We start from the raw sequence: 20467 nt of genomic DNA, 5'->3' as shown, positions 1-20467 counted from the left end.
TAGAAGAACAGTTTTCAAATTACATTTGAAATGTACAGTTTTAACGGTATTGATTAGTGTTCTACTTTTCGGTGGTGTACACAGGCCTATTTGACAACATGCTACGAGTATTTCACTAATGGAGACACATAGAAGGAGTTTGAAAGTATTGAAGCAGGCTCTAGCAATATTTACGAATGAGTCCGCACTCCAAATTACGTTGAATCAGCAAAGGGATTTCGGCATAAGTCTGTACTAACAACGGGATTTTTTAAGTAGGCTGCCATATTTAAGTCGAATACAACTCGACTGCAAATAAACACAGTCTGAAGGTAGAATTTGTTATTCAGTATTTCTGTTTATATTGTATTAGTATCAGATGAAATGTGAGATTATCGGGTAAAGTGTAAAATATTTGTTTCGCTCAACATTTAGTAAATGCAAAGATGAAATCTTTAGTCGGTATAAACTGATATCGAAGAATACAGGGGTAGAATGGAATAGAGGGGTGGTTGTGTAATTAAATATTACAAGTCTCCCCCTCCCCCCAAAAATAAACTTAAAATCCGATCTCCGAAACCTTATACAAATTAAATTCAATTTATTTATTTAATTTCTTGACAACAGCCAGGTAAGGCCAATAACAGTCAAGCACTGAACAACAGTACAGGATGAAATATAATAAATAATTAAATTCATTTCAATAATAATAAAAGTAAAACATTACAAATACAAAAACAAATAAACAATGAACTAAATATATAAATATACAATATTAATAATGATAATAATTCAATTCATTAATTTATTGCAAAATAATTAACAAGTAAATGAGCTAAATAATATGCCCAAGTAAAATAATAATTAAATTAAAATCAGTTAAATTTTAAACAAAACACAGATAACAAAAAATAAAATATTATACTAAACCAACAATAAAACAACAATATTTATTGTTTAAAAATCTGACTGACCTCAGTAAGCAAAACACGATCTTCGTTAAAGATGTCGATGCTCCTACAGACTGCATTGGCACCAGAAACATCTGGCAGAGGGACTGACCTTGAAATTACGTTGTACGGTCTCTGATAGACCTAGTGGGTATACGGAGACTAGCTGTATCAGAAACAGATGAGCAACTAATGACAACAATAACGAGGAAAAGCGCATCCAGAAGCCTCCTCCTTAAATGTAACGATAAGAAATTTAATCTAACTAAAATATCGTCAAAATTATAGGCACACACGCCTCACTGTTAATATAATTTTTATATTTGTATTTCTAAACACATTTCAGAAGACGATGCTCAATTTAGCATGTTTACCATTGTTGGCAACAATTGAAATTGCAACAACAACAGATATCATTGTTGTCCGTTGCCTCGCAACACTAAAATTAATACTGGCCGAGTTTACTTCAATCGACAGACATTTAGCAGTCATGGACCAATTAACAGAGCTAGAGAAGATCCAAATGCAGCGTTTCTTAAAAGAGGAAGCCAAGGAAAGAGAAATGTTGGAACGAAGCAAGAGAATGTAAGAATATATTTAAGAGAATGTAGGATTTTAAGGTTTTCACGGCGGAGTCTGAAGATTTCTTGCCTTCTGGGTTGTTTCAGAGGTCATACTGCCTCCGTCATCAGGGGGGGGTTAATGAGTTAAAGAGAACATTATCATTATTGACAAAGCGTGTTAAGGAACGTGGGTTTTGTGGCACACGCCGTGTGTACTTTCAAAATAACTCTTCCTGTCTGATACCTGACAGCAGTCTCAACAATTTGTTTCTATTTCCGTGGTTTCGTGTCTCCAGCTCTTATCAGGCCTTAGCAAAGTTTTCATTTTCGAGGGATGCAGAATTAATTAATAATAATAACTACTTAATATATGAAACCACTTCTTTAACTTAAAAATCATTACCGGTATTCATTTTAAAACAGACATTACCTGAATTTTTCCACACAAATTAATTAATAAAAACCTTTTAAAACGTCTCAGATGCAATGTTTTTATAAAATAATTAAATATAACTTGACATCCTAGAAATAAAATCGAAAATGTCACTTAATATGTATTTAAATAAATATTTCAAATATTTTCCTTTAAATATATGGCTGTTACTTTTTAAAGAAACGTATACAAATAAAATAGTTAATAGTTCCGTAAAATACAACAGTGTCACTAAATTATGTTAAACAGGGGATCAATAAAGTTTGAGGCATTTATTATATCAACATATTTTCAGAATACGAATTTAAATCGCAATAATTTTCATAATCTATTCTTAAATACCATGTTGTTAAAACAGCAAAAATACCATACCTTTGTACAATTACAATATATTAATGCTATGTAAATATATAATTTATATTTCTTTCATAACCCTGATGATGGAGGCAGCAACGACATCCGAAACGTCAGTAAACTTCCACCAGACCACGACATCCGAAACGTCAGTAAACTTCCACCAGACCACACGGAGAAGAAACAAAGCAGACGACCATCAACTATATATGTCATTCGTGAAAATACCTTACAGGATCGTTCGCCATTAAGGTCTGATAATTATATATATTTATATCAATATTTTCGTGAGCAGAAATTCTGAAAGAGTTTAGACAAAATTGTGCGTGGAATGTACATGTATTCATTCTGTAACGTTGTTATAAAGCAATTAATAATCTGCCTTTGTTAAAAAATACGATAGGTGAAGTTTTTGTGTGTAGAATTGTATCCTATGTCTTATATGTTACATCTTGTCTTCATAGGAAAACCAATAGACGCTACTTGTACGTTGTAATAGTTCTGCTCCTGATATGCGTCGCCTGCATGGCTACCGGGACGATGGAAGTATTATGTACGCGTTGCACAAATTGCAAAGATGTGAAGATATCGTGGGTGGTACCAAATTTCTTTTATAAGCCAGGTGATAAAAAATTTGTAATTTAATAATACGCTAATCTTTCCGAACGAAAGTTTATGTTAATTATGTTACCCGTATTAACTCGGGCTAAAACTTACATGATCTATATTTGTACTCAGAATAAATATTTTTTTAAAAAAATATTTTAACACAGTATCATTTAATAAAATATATTACTTGCGTAATCCTCAAATAAAATGTCGTGGCCAGACATGGCGATAACATTTATCTAAATTATAATTCAAAATGCTATTCTTGTCTCCCAAAGAAAATACGTTATATCAAAGTTACAAAAAGAAATGGTATTAATTTTTTTTGACGTAAATACGTCTATAAGGAAGGGTCATTCGGCAAAAAAGTGTTACGAAAAAGTGTAACCTGGTTACCTAGGAAACATCATCTGTTTACTCGGCATTGTTGTTACCTATAAAACATTTCATTTCATTACATTACCTTACCTTACATTACATTACATTACTTTACATTACATTCAGCTACCACAGACCCATCTTAAGCGTAACTAATTCAAGTTAAATAAGCAATGTCTTAATCAAACTTTACTCAATTGTAAAGCATTTATAAAGGAAATATTTAGAATGAAGCCAATATATAAACTTCCTTTACGTATAGACGTATTTACGTCAAATTCTCCGGAACCGTGGTTCCACTGACAACTTTTTTCCTTTAAATAAAAACCAAAAGTCTATATAATAGACTCTTTGAAAAACATACAGAGCAGGCGGTATATATAATTACCAAAAGCCTAGAAATATTTTATTCGTGGGTACCCTGAACATAAATCTGAAATCATTTACCGTAAGTGTAGCATCGTCCAGAATACCATTTCAGATCAGAATTAGCCATAAACACGAGAAGAGACCAAGGGACTATTGTCGCATGAATTAGCTTCCAAGTGACTGAAAGCGGGATACGTGGCATTTGCATGATGTTACTGACTGAAGCTACCCGGTCATATGTTTGCAGATTCTCCTATCATCAGACACACGAAACGTGCGATTAAAGAAGCCGTGTGACCAAGGTTTTAATTGTTTTTTTTCGAAAATTCTAAGACAACGGTCAAGGAAACTTTCGGAGTTTGTTTTCAATATTATCGTAATAGTTAACAGGTCTCGTAAAATACAATAATTTTGAACCATTGGCATTAAATACGAAATAAACTGGAACCGTAAAACTTGGCTGGGTGTTTAGCGTTTCATTTCGTATTCGCGAATTCTTTGTCCGTAGAACGTCTAAACTGACCGATATTTTGGGAGGGTTTTCTCAGTAGATTCATGAAAATTCTTCGATATTATCTAAAACCGTCTCACGAACGATTAATTCCTAATTTATTATACTTTAATTATCCTACCTTCCGGAATTTTGTTGTCTGGGGTACGGACAGCGTTGCTTAAATCACAAATAAGATAGTAAACCACGAATCATGAGTAATTTTCCTGAAACTTTACGTGTGTTAAGCAGTTGAATTATCGATATTTCTGCCTTGTTTGAGCATTACAACGATAAAGTCTATAATGAACATGGCTGAGATTTTTTTTAAACGAGAAAAAATTAGTTTCAGTCTCATTACAATATTAAAAATCTCAAATGTCACGTGATCTTCAAAAATCTGATTTGTGAGAAAACAGCATATTATCGAGTATCGCTTTCTTGTACTACAGTCTTTACTGATACGACGGCCCTGTGTTCCGACGTCGACGAACACCCACGCGGTATTTCAGTCCAGGATCACGTAATAGCCTTTAACAAGTACTAGACAGGTCGAAGTCCTCACTCCAGTCGTCTAGTACTGTGATTCAATTGGTTATTATATTATTTAGTGTTCTGTCTGACGACAGGTCCGTATGAACAGGATCCTTCCATCCTTTTCTCGGACTGGGACCTGTTCATATACGTTCTTGGCAGATGATCCAGAAGTGGTTTGCCATTGCCTTCTTCTGTGTGTGAATGGAGTAATTGTTGGGATGCCACGGAGGAAAACTCCGTGTTGCCTAGACCACGGCCTTGCCCAACACAAGTTATAAATTCGGCCACCGCCGGGAATCGAACCCGAGACCCCAGGATTACAAGGCCAGCGTTCTAACCGCTAGACCACCTCATCTTATTATTATTTAGTGTTCTGTCTGACGACAGGTCCATATGAACAGGATCCTTCCATCCTTTTCTCGGACTGGGACCTGTTCATATACGTTCTTGGCAGATGATCCAGAAGTGGTTTGCCATTGCCTTCTTCTGTGTGTGAATGGAGTAATTGTTGGGATGCCACGGAGAAACCGGGGAAGCCCCCGGAGGAAAAGTCCATGTTGCCTAGACCACGGCCTTGACCAACACAAGTTATAAATTCGGGCACCGCCGGGAATCGAACCCGAGACCCCAGGATTACAAGGCCAGCGTTCTAACCGCTAGACCACCTCATCTTATTATTATTTAGTGTTCTGTCTGACGACAGGTCCATATGAACAGGATCCTTCCATCCTTTTCTCGGACTGGGACCTGTTCATGTACGTTCTTGGCAGATGATCCAGAAGTGGTTTGCCATTGCCTTCTTCTGTGTGTGAATGGAGTAATTGTTGGGATGCCACGGAGGAAAACTCCGTGTTGCCTAGACCACGGCCTTGCCCAACACAAGTTATAAATTCGGGCACCGCCGGGAATCGAACCCGAGACCCCAGGATTACAAGGCCAGCGTTCTAACCGCTAGACCACCTCATCTTATTATTATTTAGTGTTCTGTCTGACGACAGGTCCATATGAACAGGATCCTTCCATCCTTTTCTCGGACTGGGACCTGTTCATATACGTTCTTGGCAGATGATCCAGAAGTGGTTTGCCATTGCCTTCTTCTGTGTGTGAATGGAGTAATTGTTGGGATGCCACGGAGAAACCGGGGAAGCCCCCGGAGGAAAAGTCCATGTTGCCTAGACCACGGCCTTGACCAACACAAGTTATAAATTCGGGCACCGCCGGGAATCGAACCCGAGACCCCAGGATTACAAGGCCAGCGTTCTAACCGCTAGACCACCTCATCTTATTATTATTTAGTGTTCTGTCTGACGACAGGTCCATATGAACAGGATCCTTCCATCCTTTTCTCGGACTGGGACCTGTTCATGTACGTTCTTGGCAGATGATCCAGAAGTGGTTTGCCATTGCCTTCTTCTGTGTGTGAATGGAGTAACTGTTGGGATGCCACGGAGGAAAACTCCGTGTTGCCTAGACCACGGCTGTGTTTTAACCGAGGTTAAACACTGTCCACAGTATAATCGTGGATTGTGATTATCAAGAAGGCAGTCAGACTCAGGCTAAGAGACCGTCTATTCCTATTGAGGTGTTTCGTGAGTTTCCTCAAGCGTTCCAGGAAATTACAGATACAGTGCCTTGTTCTAGGCCAGGACCAATTAATTCCAAATATTTTCCAGGTTCACTTGTGAACTAATAATAGTTACGTTACGTAAACCACATTTTCTTAAAACAAGATGGCGGTCATCACCTTTTTCAAGGCACTGCATTGAATTAATGAGGGGGCGTTGTTAAAATCTGCAGTCAGGTATCCGGTAAATATAGACATTATAATCTAATACATGAAACGGTGTCTCGACATCTGACCTAAAATTTAGCCAGGCGAGACTGAACATTAATTTGTGAATAGAACAAGCCCTGAATACAGTCTCGTTACACCAGGCTAAAATAAGTGGCTTCCGGGCTTTATTATGCGAGAAGCTCGAAGCTGACTCATCAGTTTAACTTGAGGAAGGGTACAGAAATCTGGTGTGGAGATTTACTCGATCACACACCTTCATAGCGTATAGCAGAAGGAGAGAAGATTCAAAACGAGAGTTTGTGAATATTTTCGCAACACCAAACATTATTATGATGACCAAATAAAGTAAAATACGTCTTCTGGACAACCATTGGTGGGGGCAAATCAGAAGTGCATATAAGACTTTAGTCTGAATACTTAAAGGCCCGGGATAATATTAAAAAGGTTCCTAAAGTATTTGGTTTATGAATGTATACACGATTCATCTACTTCATACAGACTGACTTCTACTAAGAAACGTTCTACCCAGTTTAAATGTCTCTTCAGCATTTGTCGTCATCTCTAGAGATCATATCGCGTCCAAATTCTACCTGTGACATGGAGGTGGTATGTTCTTCGGAAACGTTGGTGACCGCCAATAAGGTTACTCAGTGTCACAGCGCAAAAGACCACAATCGATAACTTCACCGTGAATCCCCGACGTCTCATAGTCTGAAAGCAACTTTTCCTGACAGACGAACAGTGTGCAGGGCCTCCGAATGCCCCTTCCTGTAGGTGTTTATCACGGAAATACCTTAAAATTTACCCTTTGTTTCAGTAGTTTCGCGAAATTGTTTCTATAAAGAACGTCAGTGGCGTCCGTTTTAAGCCGGGTGAAAGCTTCAACTGCAAACCGAACCATCTTCAAAGTTACGTCGAGGGTCACTCATGCAAAGAGGAGAGCTCTGAATTCCAGACAATTAGCCAGCGACGACGCGAAAAAGACATCGGTAACACGCGGCGACCTCGGCTTCACTCGACGTACGAGTGGACTTTGACCACCGAAAGTTCCTCAGCATTACGTGAAACGGACGCCTCTAATCAAGAGCACGAGGGCGTGGTTTGTGGACCGCTCTCACTCAATTAGACTCTGCCGCCATCTTGCGTGAAGATTAATAGTTGTGACTAGGTACAGAGCTTACTGAATTGCGGTGGGTAAGGACGGCTCAGTGTAAGGAGAAGTGATTGAGTTTTTGACTTCAGCAAACGTTGAAGACTACAAAAACTGAAGACCTCTCTTCATGGACCCCGTCCTGACAAGCGGCGCGTTCTCCACCAGCACAGCAACGCGAGGACTCACGAGTGGCTGCCGAGATTCACCGACGCCTTGGTTTCAGAATCCGTCTCGCTCCATCCGACGTCCGTCTCCTTGTGAAAGTGAACTAGGCTAAAATCTGAGAGGCGTCGCTTCTTGTCAGGCGACGAAGTCAAGAGCTCCCAAGTGACTGAGGAAGAAGGGATTTCAGAGCGAATATTCCGCGCGCGTTCTTGTACTTTATACTGCGCCGTCATAAACTGTTTGACTTCGTTCTCCAAACTATGGTCCGCCCTCGCCCTGATGATGAAGGCAGAAAGGACCTCTGAATCTTCAGTAAATTTCTAACAAACTACACGTCGCAACATCTCAGAAGACAGCTACCTTCATAAACGAATTCCTCCCCTGTCGATTTTCAGCAGGATATTCTAGATTTTTTCTCATCGTATATTTGACCGTCACTTCGTTAAAGATAATCACCCATCGTTAGAAGCAAATTTGTTATCCGATTTTTTGAAACAGATTTTATGTCATCTGAGCTGAATTAATAAGTGATTTATAACACACTCACTGCACGTCTCTCATTTTGTTACTGCAACACAAATGATCTTGTTCACATTCTAATATATAAGAGTAATCTGATAAGAACATCTTCAATAAACTGCATAACATTTAAAAGATTGTAATTCGAGTTTTAAATTTTACCAATCTAATTTATACCTGAGGACGGTTACATATAACCGAAACATGTCGTAAGAGACTTCGTTCTCAAAACTATGGGCTTCTAATGTAAGATACCAAGTCATCATGTTCGTGTCCAAGTATTGTTTTCAGTTAATATGAAATATTGTGATGTGTTGGGGTTGGCATTGTTGAACTGTTTAATGACATTGTTGTGTTTAGCATTGTTGTGTTTACATTGTTTCGTCTGTTTATTGGCATTGTTGCATAGACATTGTTGTATTTGTGTAAGAGCCGATTGATAATCGGCTACCGTTTACCATTTCCAGCAATGCGTCTTGTGCGCAGGAATGGTTTCACCTAGGTAGGGACGATGCTTGCGCTTGCGCAGACCTCTGCCCTCAGTTAGCTTCTTTGGTTGGTTTGGTTGGTTGGTCCATATTTACACACCCTTCCCCCCGATCATGGAGGCCATCAGCTGAAGTGATCTTCCCCCCCATGCCGCAGAGGCCTTCAGCCGAAACGGCCCCTCCCTCTCTGGGTTCATACCCCAGAGACCCAACCAACCAAATTCCTTCGACAACTTGCCTGACAGGATAACCTCCCATCAGCAGCAACAAATCCCAGTTTGAATGGTCGAGGCTCCCGCCACGACGAAACCCCGTTAGCGTTAGCAAAATTTCCGTTCTTATATTACGACCGTTTACCATTTCCAGCAATGCGTCTTGTGCGCAGGAATGGTTTCACCTAGGTAGGGACGATGCTTGCGCTTGCGCAGACCTCTGCCCTCAGTTAGCTTCTTTGGTTGGTTGGTTGGGCTTTGAGAGCAGAGTAGTAGGTGAGTGTGTGGAAGAAATACTGCGAAGAGAGCTGAAGTGTGAATCGCTTGTAGGAGAAGTGTGTTGTAGACGAGATTATTTTGTGCTGTAAAAGACGTTTTAGTTGATTAAATTCATTATTGCTGGAAGACTTTGTGGTCTCTTACAATCCAACCAAGTTTACAACTGAGATCGGATTTGAGGTAGTAGACCCCGCAAGAAATCAAGGGTTGACAATCAAGGTTGTATACCGACCCACGCTACAATATCTTTCTTATAAAACTCCTTATTCCGAGCATATTTCTCCCAAATTAACATAACATACCCCATAATGAATGAACGATTAAAGCTAATTTATTTTGCTAAGATCCAACAAGCGTCTTGGAAATGGACCAGTTGTTAAAAGAATACTGATTATCAGTTACGATGTTTAATATAGGTGTTCTATATAAGAACATGGGCTACTTTCGTATTGAAAAAGGTGTAATTAACTGGGTAGATCATGATTTTTAAAAAGATTTCCGATATGTCGGGAAAACATTAATTTCTTCACCCGATACAAGCCTTAGACAAAAAAATTAACTAAACGCCTTTGATATGCGAGATACGAGGTATGAAATAACCCGGTAAATGGCAGAAATTTTGATGAGTAATTTAACTACTTTTCACATTAGCAACTTTTGGCGATGTCTGTTAGGCTTAAGGTTGAAAGTCCACTGAAAAAGCTCTTTGACTGTATTTATCTGAATCCATTTCCGGTTCTACGGACGAACATTCATGCAGAGTTCAATTTGTGTTACTATATGAATCTGAGGTGAGAAGAAAAGTATTCCCGTAGATAGAACAGCTGACTAACTAGCCAGCCAGCCAACTAAATGACATATTAAACATATCAGAGTCCATCTTAAGAAGCTCAATTGACAGGCATTCCTTGTCTTTTATAGAACTTAAAGGTTCATTAGCGTGTTTAGTAATTACAAGAGCCCGCCATGTATCCCTGTCACGGCCAGTTGAATCCAATCCACCCCCTTAGTCCCTATTTTATTTATTTAGTGTTCTGTCTGACGACAGGTCCATATGAACAGGATCCTTCCATCCTTTTCACGGACTGGGACTTGTTCATATACGTTCTTGGCAGATGATCCAAAAGTGGTTTGCCATTGCCTTCTTCCTTGTGTGAATGGAGTAATTGTTGGGATGCCACGGAGAAACCGGGGAAGCCCCCGGAGGAAAACGCCGTGTTGCCTAGACCACGGTCTTGCCCAACACAAGTTATAAATTCGGGCGCCGCCGGGAATCGAACCCGATACCCCAGCATTACAAGGCCAGCGTTCTGCCCGCTAGACCACCGTGGAGCTCCTTAGTCCCTATTCCACTAAAATGCAATATTACTTTCCCAGTTTCACTTAGATCTTCCACAGTTCTCTTCCCTTAAAGTCATTCAACCAAAATTTTGTAAGCATTTATCATGTCCCCGCGCACGTTGTATACTCCTCCCATCCCGTAGTCCTTGATTTCACTATCATAATTATAATATATCACAAATAATAAAACCATGGACCTTTTCTTATGCATTTTCTCACGTATCTTATTATTCCATCCGTCTCAGGTCCGAATCATTTAGTAAACTTACTGTTTTAAGACAGTCTTTATACTGTATAAAGGAAGTCATTATGTCAATGTTAAGGTATATGTTCACGTTTATCCAAATTAACACAAATTAAAACTATTAAAATCGATTTATACATAACCGTACGTTCACATGTGTAAGTATTAGCAAAGCTACGTCTAGTATGGAGACGTCGGCTTATTTTATACTTTTCGTAGTTTATGTCTAAATGACGGAACACTAGCCTAAAATATTCCATTACAAGCCTCCTAAAATCCTTAACCAATAATTTACGAAAAATTTCTATTAAATTTTTTTAAAACGAGTAGATGAATAAATTTCTTAAACGACCTAAAACTCAATGGATCTGAAGTATATACACTCTGAGATAATATTTGTATGGTACATCCTTTATTTTTCACAATAAATTATAATTAATATTAGATCCGTCTGTTGGTCTCTGCATGATATGACCAAGAGTGAAACGAATTTTAGTTCTCATAAAATAAATTAACTGAGAACGCGAAAATGTTCATTTTTATCGTTCAATAACGCAGTTAATACCTAACGAAAGTATAATTTGAGGCACTGACACATGTCAACGTTTTGTAGTGCTGAAAGTTCAACAGGCTAGAGGGCCTAATCCGTGACAAAGGGGGGGGGGGAAGAAGGAGAGACCTAGAAGTCGAAAAATACGTTTCAAGAGTTAAAGGCGACTTCTACTGGATGTCGTATAAATTCGTCCTCGGTAGGGAGTATGTGTTCTCTTCCTTGAAATCGAATCGAAACAGAAACCTGAAAATATCAGACAACTTCAATGGACCTCTCTACGGAGGCGTAAACTTTGACATCAGCTGTAGAACTAGCAACTTATTGTCTCATTCATGAGGAAAAGTGAATACGTGTAGCGAGGTCGTTCATTCTACATACAGCGTTCAGAGGGACACGAAGTCACGACCGCATCCAACATCTACATCATACTAAAAACCGACTAACAAAAGCAATTCGTAAAATATGAATTATTAATAAACAATTATTATTCAAAATATATTAATGCCATAACGTCAAATATAGTTCAAATTCTCGCAGAATATTCCAAAAATAAAAACAAAGACAGATATTACAAATTCGTTAATTACAGCTGTCATTAGGAAAAGACTGCGTAGATTTAATTAAACAATCCATTAACTAGCTATTAGAAAAAAATGTTGACAGTGGAACCACGGTTCCGGAGAATCTGACGAAAATACGTCTCTCTATTTAAATTATATTTTAGCAATAAATACAATGAAGCTGAATGTAATGTAATGAAATGTAATATCAACATACTTCTTTTAGAAGCGATTCACAGCTCAGCTCTTTCTTCAAAAACTAAAACGGATTGCTGAAGGCAGTAATGTAACACAACAATGCCGAGTAAACAGATGATGTTTCCTAGGTAACATAACAATGCCCGCAAGCTGACCATTATTGTCGGTCCATATTTACATTGTTGATATGGATCTTATATATTTTCCTAGATAACAACAATGCCGAGTAAACACGACGTTCCATAGGTAACCATTGTTGTCGATTTGTTAATACGGATCTTATACATTTTCGTTACACTTTTTCCTTTCACCTTTTTGCCGAATGACCCTTCCGTATAGACGTATTTACGTCAAAAATCCTCTGCCACCGTCGGGGATCGAACCCCAGTTGTCCAGTCCATAGCCAGTCATAATTGTACAGTATTTTTGAATACCCCCACTTACTTCAAGCAAACTTACGTCCTTCTGAACACAGAAGCTATTCAGGTTTATAAATCAAAGTTTACCTGCTTTTTAGCATTAATTTTTACGTAAATAAATTTGAATCGCTTGTAGAAGAAGTGCCTTGTAGACTAGATAATTTTTACATTACATTTCATTACATTACATTCAGCTTCATTGTATTTATTGCTAAAATATAATTTAAATACAGAGACGTATTTACGTCAGATTCTCCGGAACCGTGGTTCCACTGTCAATTTATTTTGCAAGACTTCTTAAAGTACTGCCTCTTAATCTAATTTAAATAATATAACGAAATGTTAGCTCCAGCTTCGTAGTATTATCTGTCAAAATAAAGATACCTTTCATATTAAAATTATATTCACAATGGTCAATCAACTTGTCATATATTCCGGTCTCCGTGTTGGGACCCCAAGCACAGAAGTTAATTTGCGCTTACAAACCTAATAAATGTCAGGGTAGACCTATAAATTTTAAACATGGCTGCTAGGCGTTATTTTATAAATTACTTTATTTGTATTTATTAAAAGAGCTTATTAAAGTCCCAATATTTTTTTTTCAATTTCTACAGAATTACAAAATCGATTAACCTGCTGTATAAATTTCTTCGTGATTAGAATTCGAGTTAAATTATTACAGCTGAATCTAACCTTTAGAAGTCCCTAATGAAGTTTTAAGAACATTTTTAGGTCACTGCTTGAGGCCGCCTTAAAAACTGACGCACAAATCGAAATAAAATGACGTAGAATCTATTACAAATGTTCATATGCCAGCTTACCTTAAGCGGTTACTGGAAACAGGGTGGTTTTGACACAACATAAATTTTAGTATGCACCATACATATATGTTATAAAAAATTTCACGCACAAATATCATATATTTCTTCTTACAGAATAATTTCATCCCCGAAGTAAGTCGAAGTTTTCTTAGATAACCAAACAAACAATGCTATTAGAACTTTAATCTGATGATGGAGGCAGTATGACCTCTGAAACGTCGGTTAACATCGACCAGACTACACGTCGCAACAACCCAGAAGACAGAAATCTTCATACTCATCGCCCTGATGATGGAGGCAGTATGACCTCTGAAACGTTGGTAAACATCGACCAGACTACACAGCGCAACAACCCAGAACACAGAAATCTTCATACTCATCGCCCTGATGATGGAGGCAGTATGACCTCTGAAACGTTGGTAAACATCGACCAGACTACACAGCACAACAACCCTGAAGACAGAAATCTTCATACTCTGATGACGGAGGCAGTATGACCTCTGAAACGTTGGTTAACATTTACCAGACTACACAGCGCAACAACCCAGAAGACAGAAATCTTCATACTCATCGCCCTGATGACGGAGGCAGTATGACCTCTGAAACGTTGGTTAACATCGACCAGACTACACAACGCAACAACCCAGAAGACAGAAATCTTCATCGCCCTGATGACGGAGGCAGTATGACCTCCGAAACGTTGGTAAACATCGACCATACTACACAGCGCAACAACCCAGAAGACAGAAATCTTCATACTCTGATGATGGAGGCAGTATGACCTCCGAAACGTTGGTAAACATCGACCAGACTACACAGCGCAACAACCCAGAAGACAGAAATCTTCATACTCTGATGATGGAGGCAGTATGACCTCCGAAACGTTGGTAAACATCGACCATACTACACAGCGCAACAACCCAGAAGACAGAAATCTTCATACTCTGATGATGGAGGCAGTATGACCTCCGAAACGTTGGTAAACATCGACCAGACTACACAGCGCAACAACCCAGAAGACAGAAATCTTCATACTCTGATGATGGAGGCAGTATGACCTCCGAAACGTTGGTAAACATCGACCATACTACACAGCGCAACAACCCAGAAGACAGAAATATTCATACTCTGATGATGGAGGCAGTATGACCACCGAAACGTTGGTAAACATCGACCAGACTACACAGCGCAACAACCCAGAAGACAGAAATCTTCATACTCTGATGATGGAGACAGTATGACCTCCGAAACGTTGGTAAACATCGACCATACTACACAGCGCAACAACCCAGAAGACAGAAATCTTCATACTCTGATGATGGAGGCAGTATGACCTCCGAAACGTTGGTAAACATCGACCATACTACACAGCGCAACAACCCAGAAGACAGAAATCTTCATACTCATCGCCCTGATGACGGAGGCAGTATGACCTCTGAAACGTTGGTTAACATCGACCAGACTACACAACGCAACAACCCAGAAGACAGAAATCTTCATCGCCCTGATGACGGAGGCAGTATGACCTCTGAAACGTTGGTAAACATCGACCATACTACACAGCGCAACAACCCAGAAGACAGAAATCTTCATACTCTGATGATGGAGACAGTATGACCTCCGAAACGTTGGTAAACATCGACCATACTACACAGCGCAACAACCCAGAAGACAGAAATCTTCATACTCTGATGATGGAGGCAGTATGACCTCCGAAACGTTGGTAAACATCGACCATACTACACAGCGCAACAACCCAGAAGACAGAAATCTTCATACTCTGATGATGGAGGCAGTATGACCTCCGAAACGTTGGTAAACATCGACCATACTACACAGCGCAACAACCCAGAAGACAGAAATCTTCATACTCATCGCCCTGATGACGGAGGCAGTATGACCTCTGAAACGTTGGTTAACATCGACCAGACTACACAACGCAACAACCCAGAAGACAGAAATCTTCATCGCCCTGATGACGGAGGCAGTATGACCTCTGAAACGTTGGTAAACATCGACCATACTACACAGCGCAACAACCCAGAAGACAGAAATCTTCATACTCTGATGATGGAGACAGTATGACCTCCGAAACGTTGGTAAACATCGACCATACTACACAGCGCAACAACCCAGAAGACAGAAATCTTCATACTCTGATGATGGAGGCAGTATGACCTCCGAAACGTTGGTAAACATCGACCATACTACACAGCGCAACAACCCAGAAGACAGAAATCTTCATACTCATCGCCCTGATGACGGAGGCAGTATGACCTCTGAAACGTTGGTTAACATCGACCAGACTACACAACGCAACAACCCAGAAGACAGAAATCTTCATCGCCCTGATGACGGAGGCAGTATGACCTCCGAAACGTTGGTAAACATCGACCATACTACACAGCGCAACAACCCAGAAGACAGAAATCTTCATACTCTGATGATGGAGGCAGTATGACCTCCGAAACGTTGGTAAACATCGACCAGACTACACAGCGCAACAACCCAGAAGACAGAAATCTTCATACTCTGATGATGGAGGCAGTATGACCTCCGAAACGTTGGTAAACATCGACCATACTACACAGCGCAACAACCCAGAAGACAGAAATCTTCATACTCTGATGATGGAGGCAGTATGACCTCCGAAACGTTGGTAAACATCGACCAGACTACACAGCGCAACAACCCAGAAGACAGAAATCTTCATACTCTGATGATGGAGGCAGTATGACCTCCGAAACGTTGGTAAACATCGACCATACTACACAGCGCAACAACCCAGAAGACAGAAATATTCATACTCTGATGATGGAGGCAGTATGACCTCCGAAACGTTGGTAAACATCGACCAGACTACACAGCGCAACAACCCAGAAGACAGAAATCTTCATACTCTGATGATGGAGACAGTATGACCTCCGAAACGTTGGTAAACATCGACCATACTACACAGCGCAACAACCCAGAAGACAGAAATCTTCATACTCTGATGATGGAGGCAGTATGACCTCCGAAACGTTGGTAAACATCGACCATACTACACAGCGCAACAACCCAGAAGACAGAAATCTTCATACTCATCGCCCTGATGACGGAGGCAGTATGACCTCTGAAACGTTGGTTAACATCGACCAGACTACACAACGCAACAACCCAGAAGACAGAAATCTTCATCGCCCTGATGACGGAGGCAGTATGACCTCTGAAACGTTGGTAAACATCGACCATACTACACAGCGCAACAACCCAGAAGACAGAAATCTTCATACTCTGATGATGGAGACAGTATGACCTCCGAAACGTTGGTAAACATCGACCATACTACACAGCGCAACAACCCAGAAGACAGAAATCTTCATACTCTGATGATGGAGGCAGTATGACCTCCGAAACGTTGGTAAACATCGACCATACTACACAGCGCAACAACCCAGAAGACAGAAATCTTCATACTCTGATGATGGAGGCAGTATGACCTCCGAAACGTTGGTAAACATCGACCATACTACACAGCGCAACAACCCAGAAGACAGAAATCTTCATACTCATCGCCCTGATGACGGAGGCAGTATGACCTCTGAAACGTTGGTTAACATCGACCAGACTACACAACGCAACAACCCAGAAGACAGAAATCTTCATCGCCCTGATGACGGAGGCAGTATGACCTCTGAAACGTTGGTAAACATCGACCATACTACACAGCGCAACAACCCAGAAGACAGAAATCTTCATACTCTGATGATGGAGACAGTATGACCTCCGAAACGTTGGTAAACATCGACCATACTACACAGCGCAACAACCCAGAAGACAGAAATCTTCATACTCTGATGATGGAGGCAGTATGACCTCCGAAACGTTGGTAAACATCGACCATACTACACAGCGCAACAACCCAGAAGACAGAAATCTTCATACTCATCGCCCTGATGACGGAGGCAGTATGACCTCTGAAACGTTGGTTAACATCGACCAGACTACACAACGCAACAACCCAGAAGACAGAAATCTTCATCGCCCTGATGACGGAGGCAGTATGACCTCCGAAACGTTGGTAAACATCGACCATACTACACAGCGCAACAACCCAGAAGACAGACATCTACTCTTAGTTCATTGTTCTTAGTAGGTTTATATTTTATTATTTCTGACTAACAAATTACTTCAGAGAAAGTTGACCGAAATCAGTACAAAATATTTCGTCTAGCGTAATATTAAATACACTAGGAACTGGTTACTCATCAAAACACGTATTCACTTCACAATTCGGTATGAACATTACTTCATACCGACATCGTTTGCTACTGTTCGCGAGTCATCTGGCGAACCACGACAAGGTAGTAACTATTAAGACAACAAGTAACCGACTGGAAACAAATGTTTGGGACCATCAGTTTTGTCATTTTGTCTTGTAGTTAAGGTTTTGGAACGGAATGAACCTCCATAACCTTAAAGCGCTTCCAAACAGGAATATCGATAGCTGAAAATAATTTAAGCCTTGTTTATAGAATGAAATTGGTCACATCATTAAAATAACCTCTGACTTTTAAATAACGGTGTATTTTTATTTAACGCTTTGGGGTGTTCAGGTCATATTTCTGTATGATCTCAGTTTATATATAATTCGACAACATTCAATGGGTTGCCATTTGAACTTCAAAGTATCTTCGGTAACGTTAACTGTGGTTTCCGATGTAATCCCTTCTAACTGATACAGCGATGTCACTTTTGAAAAGTAAACTTTGTAATATACGTGTCCCCTCCGGAAAAAAAAAAATTGAATACGACAATAAAACAATTGTTTTTCCTATAAACACTTTCTTGTTTGGAAAGCGGGCATTCAATGTTTGCAGCCATGTTGCTTTAAAATTATATTTACAAAAGATATGAAAATAATTTTCTGACATACTACTCGAAGAATTTACATCGTAGAAAATATGAATAGGTTTTCGATTAACTTCATTCAACGGTTTTGTAGGTTTTAAAGATCAGGCCTACAAAAGGTTCTAAACGTTATTGTTATTAGACGAGGTCCGACTTCTCAAAATCTGAACACTTGTGAACTATATTGTATTATTTTATTCGAGAACTTTGCATAGGGATCGCATTGGAACCCAAATGGCCATATGTGGTCAAAGTCTCGTTCTGAATTTTTCATGCAAGACGAATTTTTTGCGATTTCAAATGAAGACTGAAACTAATTTCAGCACATTTTCAAAAACTTCGATAATCGACGTGTAACTTTTTAATTTCGAAACCACAAAATACGTGAAATTTTTAAGGAAACCACCATTTACACTACAGCACCTTACAACTTTCTGTGTCTAAGCAGATTGGTCTATATTTTGGCCTCAGAATTCATGCTACATAATAGAAAAAAATTAAGGGTTCTTTGCACAATGAGAATTTCACAAAATTTCGATTTATAAAAAGAAACGATTACACACTGATACTATTATTCCGCAAGTTACTTATTGCATTGTTTCCAGATTTATTAAGTTACAATTTCCCAAGAGCACACACATTACCTATAATGAAATGACAAGATGGTTCTGAGTTATAAATTCGAAATAATATCGAAGAAATAAAGCAGATACACTCAATTTTAAGGTTGGTTACTATTCGAGCATTTCTCTTGGGAAACAGTTAAAATTCACGAAAATCCCTAGGGTTTGTACCAATCCTTCAGGCCGGGAATCAAAACCAAGACTTCTGGAATATGAATGAGCAGTGATATGTACTCAAACGTGACGTCACTTTCTTATTGGATAGACAAAACAAAAGTCAGGAACAAGAATTAGATGTATGAATGCGATGCGCGTTTGAGGGGATGGGACATCTCAGTTGGTAAATATTTAGAACGATATTCCTACACACAAAATTCTCCGAAAAGTAATATTTTAACAATCACTACATGATGCAAAAGCTCAGGCGGTTAGTCGAAAACTACTCTGAGCAGAGACCCACGTGGGATCTATCGTGGGCAAAGTGACACCGAGAGAGGATTTTTTTGAAAGTTCTTCGATTTCATTCTGCTAATATAATCCCACGGTGGTTCTGATACCACAACGTAGTTTGTGGATTTTACACAAGGTTTTCTTATGATCTGTTGGCGTCCGCTGTCGAGTTAAACTTACCCTATAATTCCTCTTGTTAGCTGCGTCCATAATCCAGAATATTTTGAATACTGCATCTAATTTTTCTCGATTCTTCAAGCTTTCAGTAAGAGATGAATGTTTTATGCAGTGTAACAGGACGCGGCTTTCAAACGATAAATAATATTTTTAGTCATATTACACAGTATTTTATGTTTCACTCTTGCGAGCATCGCGTATAGAATTTGCATACCTATTTCTTCTAGCTTTGAGGACTATCTCTTTTACTCTTAAAGCAAACTTATGTAATCACAGTTCTTATATTTCTTTGCATTGCAATCTTTTGATTTTACCTTCCATAAGACCTGTAGAGAGCCACGGTGATCTAGCGGTTAGAACGCTGTCCTTGTACTCCTGGGGTCTCGGGTTCGATTCCCGGCGGTGCCCGAATTTATAACTTGTGTTGGGCAAGGCCGTGGTCTAGGCTACACGGAGTTTTCCTCCGTGGCATCCCAACAATTACTCCATTCACACACAGAAGAAGGCAATGGCAAACCACTTCTGGATCATCTGCCAAGAACGTATATGAACAGGTCCCAGTCCGAGAAAAGGATGGAAGGATCCTGTTCGTATGGACCTGTCGTCACACAGAACACTAAATAATAATAAGATGAGGTGGTCTAGCGGTTAGAACGCTGGCCTTGTAAGCCTGGGGTCTCGGGTTCGATTCCCGGTCATACTTAGATTTATAACTTGTGTTGGGCAAGGTCGTGGTCTAGGCAACACGGAGTTTTCCTCCGTGGCATCCCAACAATTACTCCATTCACACACAGAAGAAGGCAATGGCAAACCACTTCTGGATCATCTGCCAAGAACGTATATGAACAGGTCCCAGTCCGAGAAAAGGATGGAAGGATCCTGTTCGTATGGACCTGTCGTCAGACAGAACAATAA

General features: G+C 39.6%; 1 long non-coding RNA gene across 1 annotated transcript; it reads left to right on the top strand.

Annotated features, from left to right (window-relative positions):
• Positions 1-1360: 1360 nt before the first annotated feature.
• Positions 1361-3041, top strand: LOC110838847 (uncharacterized). Its single transcript, XR_002546253.2, has 3 exons — positions 1361-1514; positions 2376-2531; positions 2744-3041. It is a non-coding gene; the product is annotated as an uncharacterized LOC110838847 (long non-coding RNA).
• The last annotated feature ends 17426 nt before the right edge of the window (positions 3042-20467 follow it).

The sequence above is a fragment of the Zootermopsis nevadensis genome, unplaced genomic scaffold (assembly GCF_977971745.1).
Source record: "Zootermopsis nevadensis isolate Lab colony 2312 unplaced genomic scaffold, Znev_1.0 Znev_ptg000005l, whole genome shotgun sequence".
Classification (NCBI taxonomy): Eukaryota; Metazoa; Arthropoda; class Insecta; order Blattodea; family Termopsidae; genus Zootermopsis; species Zootermopsis nevadensis.
Note: the sequence above shows the minus strand (reverse complement) of the source record. Positions and strands in the feature narration are given on the sequence as shown.